Raw genomic sequence first — 7,936 nt, forward strand, 5'->3', positions numbered from 1 at the left:
AGAAGAAATTGTGCATTATATTAAGCTTACCCAGCTTTAGGCTTTCCGAGCCTTGGCTGGGACTACACATCTTGATGTCACACACAGTTGGTTGTGATCTTTTTCTTTAGGAGAGAAGATGTGACATTTTTTTCTTCACCATTGGCAGCAAATACTGCATTTTGATGCACTGCTAGATCTATATTAGTGTTTGGAGGTTAAGTATTAGAAAGGGTAAAGCTTAGAAAGGGATGTCCATGATTGTCTGTCATCTTTTCATGGACAATCCCTTTCTAATCATGGACATCCCTGTCTAAGCTTTTGGAGAAGAGCACCAGAGACAGAGGATTTCTTTAGACAGTGAGGCCTCAAGCATATGTAGGCCATAGTGCTCGTGAAGTCTGTAAAACATTCTGAAAACCAAGATAAAAGTATATATTCCAATCTATTCTATAACTTTAAAGCAAGTTGAAAAGATACCAGAGAAATATTAAGCTGAAACATAATGCTAAAGGAAAAGTGGAAGAACTGGAACAACACATGGCAGAAGATACTTATCTTTCAGCTCTTTCAATCCAGAAGTAGCCAGGACTCTTTTTACCTTTAATAGGAGTTTGGCCTAAGGCCCACAGAATTTAAGCTCAGGACATTATCCAAACATACTTTAATATCTGACTAATCCTTAGAGCACTTGTGGTTAGGTTCTAGGGGTCCCAGAGGAGAAGGGAGCCCTAGATCTATTTGATTTCATGGAGCAAATTGTAGCATGAGGCTTAAAACTTAATGTGAATTATACTTATCAAATACCCACAAAAGGACATAAGAGTGGTAAGGAAGAAAAACCTGAGGGCAGTCCCAATAATTCTTTCAGATGTTCATAACCAGAACAGAACATGGAGATCCATCTGCCCTGCTAAGGACATTTTATCCTAGCAGATTAAATTGCTGCTTTCCCCTGACCTTTGGCCCAGCTACACAAGCAAAGTGGACAGCCACGAAAGCTCCATCACAGATGCCAGCGCAAAGGCATCCATAGTATTTCCTGCTTAGTTTAAAATCACCCATGCTGGAAAAAACTTTGCTTTCTGGGACCAGCAGAGTTGCTTGCTTTAAAAATTCAATCAAAAGAATCTGAATGGGCTGCCTGAAAATGGAATTGTAATACCATTCTGTGGTATTAATCTAAAAAAAGAAGTTGGCTCATTGTGTGATGAGCTTAGCACTCTATGAACCATCAAAGATTTGTATTAATGGAACCTAGTTCTGAAAGGCACTGATTTCCACAAGAACTGAGTATATTAAGGGATCAATTCAGGATCCCAGTCCCTATACACAGCTCTGGGGGTATAAAGAGGCCTGAAAAGAACCCCAGTATAGGATCAATGTACAGTCAATATAGACATCTGGATGCTTCTGCTGCCTTTTTGCTTTGGAAACTCTGGCATGCCAGGGAAGATCCCAGGACGGGAAGCAAAGAAATCATAGCAATCAGGCCTACAGGCATGGGAAGATTTCCATAAATTAAAGCAGCTCAAGACCATTTTACCTTATGCCATAAATCATTTCAGCTCCTGAGTGGCCAAGAATTTAGGCAACAAAATGAAGCCACATTTTTCTTTCTTCCTTTTGGCCACACTCTTGACTATACCTCCCAGGAGAGGTAGGTCACAGGACAGCACCCATAATAAATAATGACTTAAGTTCCCCCACCTTTTTTTTTTTAATTATGTGGTTGGTGAAATTGCCCTACGTAATAACAGTCTTACAATCTTTATTTCTGAGCATGGTGTTTACCACCATGAGTAATTGCCCAGAAATAACATAAACAAAAGAAGAGCCACTAGCTTTAGCTGTATCCGTGCATCTTGAGATATACATACAACAGAAATGAGCATGTGCTTAGAATGCCCATTACCTGTGGACATTTCCTTTTCTGATGTTACTATAACTTCTTTGCTGTTTCCCTTTTGGAACCAGGAAAATGGATCCCAAAAATAAATTTGACTTAAACCATACCAAGGCCTTAAAAACTTTTGCAGAGACTTTGGGTGTAAATGGCCATTTGACATGCAAGGTCCAAAGCAAAACTAAATTCTAGCCTTATGTCCTGAATGCTGTCTCTAGACACTGTTTACAATTTCCCCCCGAAAAAAGGGTTGCTGTAGAGAGAGAGAGACAGAATCTGAATTTCGTAGGCACTGATAACTTATTTGCAATTACCCCTTTGCCAAAGGAAGGCAATATCTAATCCATCAACAAAAATATTAAAGATAAGGACAGAATGGCCTGTAGCAGAAGGTCACATCTGGGTTATTTGTCACTTACATCTCTTTACACCTTACTCAGTGTTCTCAGTGGCTAAGTACAGACAGTCAAAAAAACAGAGGCTGAATTGGTTCAGTCTTCCCAGGTTAGTCTAAACTGCATACATTGAACTGATAAGCAAGCAAACAGACATTCCCTTTTTTTTTTTAGAAATGCAGCCACATGCCTTGAAGCACTAGAGCATGCCACCCTGCTTGGCTAGAGCAGACAGCTTGGGCCAAAGCTAGGCTCCCACCCTGCAAGTGGGGCTTCTGAGGGATGTGCGAAGCATCCTGGGATGCTGGAGGACTGAGTTAACTTGAATCTGAAGGGGATCTGGGACAGAAGTTGAATAAACCGATTAAACCTAAATCAGTTAAATCTGATACTACATCCTTCCGGGTTTATCTTAAACCGGTTTCAGCCATTTTGAAAGTGATTCATACGGACTGAAGTAGGGTGGCCATATGTTGTGTTACAGATTTGATCCGATTTCTGATCATTTGTACCTGTTTATCTGTAACATCTGTCCCTAGCCAGTGAGGGATATTCTGAAGCAGGTCCCACTCACCTGATCCCACTCACACATGTCAAACCTGTTCTGTCTTGAAGTAGCCTTTTAGAGTATATCTACACTACAGTCAATCAGAGCTAGCTTTAAACTAAATAGCTTGGTTTCTCCTAGCAGCATGGCTACAATAGCATAGAACTCAGTGTAGATTAAAAGTCCAAGTATTATGTAGCTTTTGTCCACATAGCAGTGACTGTGGTATAGATGTACCCTTATTTCTACTGCAAGTAGCCCGACAGAAAAAAAACTTCTTATGTGTGCAACCCTTATCTCCTCTATCTCAGCCTCTTCCTTTTAAAACTTAGTTCTTTTCTTATTTGTTTAATCACTTTGCTGCAAATGTCTCTCAAGGGAAAGTTGGTTACATCCCTGTCACCGTTTTGTTTTGTTTTGGGGTTTTGAGGTGTTTGGGGTTTTCTTTTCTTTTTGTGGGGGGAGAGTGGGGGGTGGAGTAGGCACTCACAGGTTTCCTATATTATTTGTTAGGCTAGTTTTCCAGCTATCTTCAGTTATTTCAGTCAGGAGCCTTTGATACCTAAGCAGGTCTCCTATTTCATTCTCAACCCAGCTCTAATTTTAAGCTTAACTGCATGTCATTTTAAAAAACATGAATGATCACTGCTTGTACTTGTATGTGATAAAGCCGCAAAGCAATAAGCACCCTTAAATCCTATACTTTCACTGGGGATTGAGAACGTGCAGTATTTCATGGGTTCTAGCCTTAAGTCAGAAGACAGTGAAAATTAAAATTAAAATTGCCTCCTATTCTTTACAAAGATATAATTTCTCAGAGCTCTCCAAATGGCTGCTAAGGCTAAGAGTTGGTCTAACATACATTTCATTAAGAACAAGTCCAAGGAAGTATATTAAATCAGATTGAGCTTTACAGATAATCTATCTGGCAGTGGGAAGTAGATTTGGAAAGCAGCAATGAGAGATCAGGATTACAGTTAACCTCAAATTAATACTCTCCATTAATTGCTGATTGCTTAATTTAATTATTACACATTAAAGAGAATACAACTGTACCTACAGGCTGAAGGACACAAGGAACAGAAAGTGCTGCTGATGATAAATCAGAACACAGCCCAGGTACGGCACATGAACCACACAAATATATGATCTTGAGGCAAATAAATAGCTTTAGGAGGCAGGACATCCTGATTTGGTTTCAGCTCCCTGGCTGACTCCACTCCCCCATTTTGTAGAATGAGGATAACAGTTATCTGCCTTGCAGGCTATTTTAAGGTCCACTTCATTAATAAATGTAAAGCATTGTCTTCACAGAGTGGCTATCACCTCAGCATCTCCAGGTATTATTACTAGAGGATGAGGGGTACACTCTAGTCAGCTACTTTCACAGAGACCTTAGTGCAGTTCCTGGATTCAGCTATCACTACGAACACATCCAGAAAATTCTCTCTCACTATGGAAGATAAGCCAATATTAACTATTTTTGCCCTACTGAGCCAGTCATATTCTGCACAGCTCCAGATAGGCCTCGTAGTCCTGTCTTCTGCTGGATGCAATGCAATGAATTTACTCATTCTTTTTAACACTATCATTTCAAAATGCATCTAAAATGTCTGGGTGTATTTTTGGTGTCACAATATAGATACTGAAATCCGATGCATCTTCCATTGTTTCTCCTATTAATTGGGAAGGGGGTCTGGGTGCCATGTCTCCCACACAAGAAACAAATTAATTTCCATTTTTGCATCAATCCTGCAACATCTATACATTGCTTAGACATAGTCACTGAAAACCTATGATATATAACAGCTGGCCCAGCATAGAACTATCCTAATTCAGTAATCAGCATTGGTCTGTATACTCTACAATGTGAGTATAGTATACTTTACTTACTATACTATCTGATGTGTACTGTGTACCTCTAAAATAGACGAAGTTCATATATTCCTTAGCACTTCAAAAATAAAGGCTTATTTCATAAGCGCCAAGTTACATACATCTAAAATGAACTACATGAAATGCTTGATGGCATTTTTTCTTTTAAACCTGGGTTTATATTTGCTTCACTGTATGGTATTTTAGTGACTATTTCACACAGATGACCCTCTGAAATGCAAGGTTCCTTGATCTGAGTCATGATAAATGTTTTATGGATGAGCATGAGAGGGATGAGGTAATAAGCATCAGGCCTGATTCTCAGGTTGGCTCAAACTGTGCACAACTGAGAACCCAGGAAGTAGGGCGAAGGTGGCTGCTACCTCACCACCTGGGCAATATTCTGCCCCATGACAATCCTAGGTATGTGACCTTTTTTGGTTGCCCATAACAGTCTTGAGAACTGGCTCACATAATTACCTAGGAACTTGCTTTTGTGTTTTGGTTTGTGACTCAAAGTTAATGATGATTTGAATTAAATGTTAAAAATGAAAGAATTTTCGTCTTAGACTTTATCAAAAAAGGGTTAGTTCTGGGTCTGGTGAACAGACCAATTTACAATAAAGGCCTTCTTTCCCATGTATCTTCTTCCCAAAACCTGAACTGGACTCTTTTCCTCTTTGTTGTTGTAAATCGCTGCCTTTCCAGTGGTACCTGAATTATATACATGCAGACAGCAGCAAGAAAGGCTGTTCTGCCAGCATAATTATTTCATTAAGTACTGCCAGGGTACTTTTCTAACCAGAGCAAAAGAAAGCAACACAAAAGATATTGGGAATCTGCTCTCCCCACATTTCCAGCCGGGTTTTGCATTTCTCAGTGGTTTGTGAAGTTTTGCTAAGTAGCCAAACCCTTGGATGTTTCTTTTAGCTGAAACAACCCTTCTGACATGAGCTCATCACTACAAAAGTCTGCTTGCACTATCTGATGGGATTTTGCAATAAATGACAGACAACACCACATATTGCGTACCAGAATGGGAGCCAGTCTAAATTCTGGTACTTGCTTCCCCAATGACTATTTGCACAGCCTGGACAAGTCACTTAAACCCTTGTGTCTCTGTTTTCCCCATTTGTAAAATGTGGATTTACAGACAGGCTTAAATTATACAGCTAATTATGGATGAAGGCTCTGGGGAGGTGGGCAGGGGACTAGTTCAGAGATTCTGGTCTGTGCCCACTTCTCCTTGAAATAATATTGACTTTGCCTTGTAGGATGTGGGGGATAAGTAGTAATTCATTCATCTTTTCAAGGCATGTTAAAAATGAAAAGCACCATTTAAATATACTATGTTAAGAATCAGAAAGGACATGCTTGGGATGCAGAAAGCTAAGCCCATTCAAACCCTGAAATCTCCTACTTCGTAGAGAAATGCCTAACAGTATTCTTACAGCAGACTGTAAAGCATACTAAAATTGCTGAACATGGACTTTTTTTCCTTACTACTAGACGTATATCTTACAATACAACTGCACCTTCAAGCACTTTTATGGAGCATTAAGTTTATAAGTCATATCCTCCTCTCTCATGCTTTTCCAAGCAGCATGACCAGAAAATGCTGCTACAGTCTGTCCTTTGAAATACAACCAGATGCTAAATTATTTAAATGTGGCCAATAGAAAAGAACTAAATGCTGATGATAACCTAAAGTCCCTATAGTTTTACGGTAGGAAGGGGAGGGAGGGGGCAGGGGAACAAGTTTAAACACCTTGCTTCCCTTCAACTTTGTCTCTTTCTCCCCAAGGTAGGAGGATCTCATTCTCACTGGAAATTAAAATAACCCGGTCTTTGTAGTTGTGACACTGAATACAAAGTAGCTGTCCTTTTACTTCAAACAGAAGGACACATTTTATTCTAGCAAAGATTGGAATTGTAATTTCTTACCAGTTCTGCTGAATGATTATCCTTAACCTCCTCATTATAAAAACTGTAACCGCACAGTCAGAAGCCTACTTACTAGTGTTCCATAACGTCCATTCAGGAGTATCAGAGACTGAAATTCAGTCTTGCTGACCAGGAGATTCAGCTCCCTGCAGCATTCAGACAATTGGTCCCATTATGGCCATCAGGCGGCTGAGTTAAAGGGTGGCCTTGCAAAAACATAAACAGCTTGTCAGCATAAGCCAAAGAGGCGGGACTGCAGTATCAGGGGACAATGTGAGCCAATGATTAGCCTCTTTAGGATCTGTTTGTTTAAGATATTGTGTTTCATTCTCAAGAAGGGGAGAGTGGGGGAGTGAGAGGAGCTGACTAGGAAGAACTAGTGTTGTATGGTTTACAGCTAAACAAAAAAAGGCTTAGGGCAGAAGAGAAAGAAAACCAGTGTCACTCCTGGAAAAGCACGTATTTTCTGTGCTTCCATATAATCATTTCTAGAAAACCAACAGGCATCTGCATTAGTTAGCTTTGCCCTGCTTTTAGTTCAATTAAAAACCCCCTGGGAACAGAGCTGTGGTCCTTGTCTATTTGGAAAGAAAAAAACGTTTCTCTTTCACAATTTCCTACTGATTTTTTTTCTTTGTTTAAGAAGAAACAAAATCAATGAGATCTGCTGCACTTGTCATAGTCTCCCCAGCTCATTTCTTTTTCTCCTCTTCTAACACACTGTTCATCCCTGTCACCACCTTTTCCTGATGTGGGGGTTTCTCATTTGCTGTCTTTCTTTAACACACTGCCATGACCTCTTGGATCTGTCCTGGCCTGTAACCTCTTAGTCAGCCTTAATCGAATTGCTTCCCTTTTCTGTCTTCCTACACCCTTGCTGCTATGGTCTTGTTCCTCCCCAAAATGCTGGTATATTTTGCATTTCCTCACCCTTAGAAAACCCATCCAAATAGGGTGGCCATATGTTCTGTTATAGCTAGGACAATCACAGATTTTAGAGGCTGGTCCCGGACAACTGTTAGGAAATGTAATGGGAATCCCAGAAATGCAGGGACTCTGGGCATAGTCTGGCTGGGAGTCAGAGCAGCACAGACCACCTTCCAGACAGGCATTGCTGTCTGCCTGGGACACAGCTGGGGCACAGTGTCCTGGATTCCCAGATGAAGTCCTGGATTTCCATATGGTCAACCTACATCCATGACTCTACCTATTTTCCTATTTCCGTTGTTCCCTCTACCTCTAAAACACTTGAGTGTACAATTTGCAACTAATGGTTCTACTTTTCCCTCT

General features: G+C 40.3%; 1 protein-coding gene across 2 annotated transcripts in view; it reads right to left on the bottom strand.

Moving 5' to 3' along the window:
- The window catches only part of TRIM2 (tripartite motif containing 2), a 118,195-nt gene extending 111,361 nt beyond the window's left edge, over nucleotides 1-6,834 (bottom strand). The window contains exon 1 of one of the 2 annotated variants that reach the window (XM_006019145.3): nucleotides 6,720-6,834. The gene's annotated coding sequence lies outside the window, so the exon portion shown is untranslated. Of the gene's footprint in view, nucleotides 1-6,646 lie in introns of both variants that reach the window. The other variant, XM_006019146.3, reaches the window with a different exon arrangement.
- Between the last annotated feature and the right edge of the window lie 1,102 nt (nucleotides 6,835-7,936).

The sequence above is a fragment of the Alligator sinensis genome, unplaced genomic scaffold, assembly GCF_000455745.1.
Source record: "Alligator sinensis unplaced genomic scaffold, ASM45574v1 scaffold169_1, whole genome shotgun sequence".
Lineage (NCBI taxonomy): Eukaryota > Metazoa > Chordata > Crocodylia > Alligatoridae > Alligator > Alligator sinensis.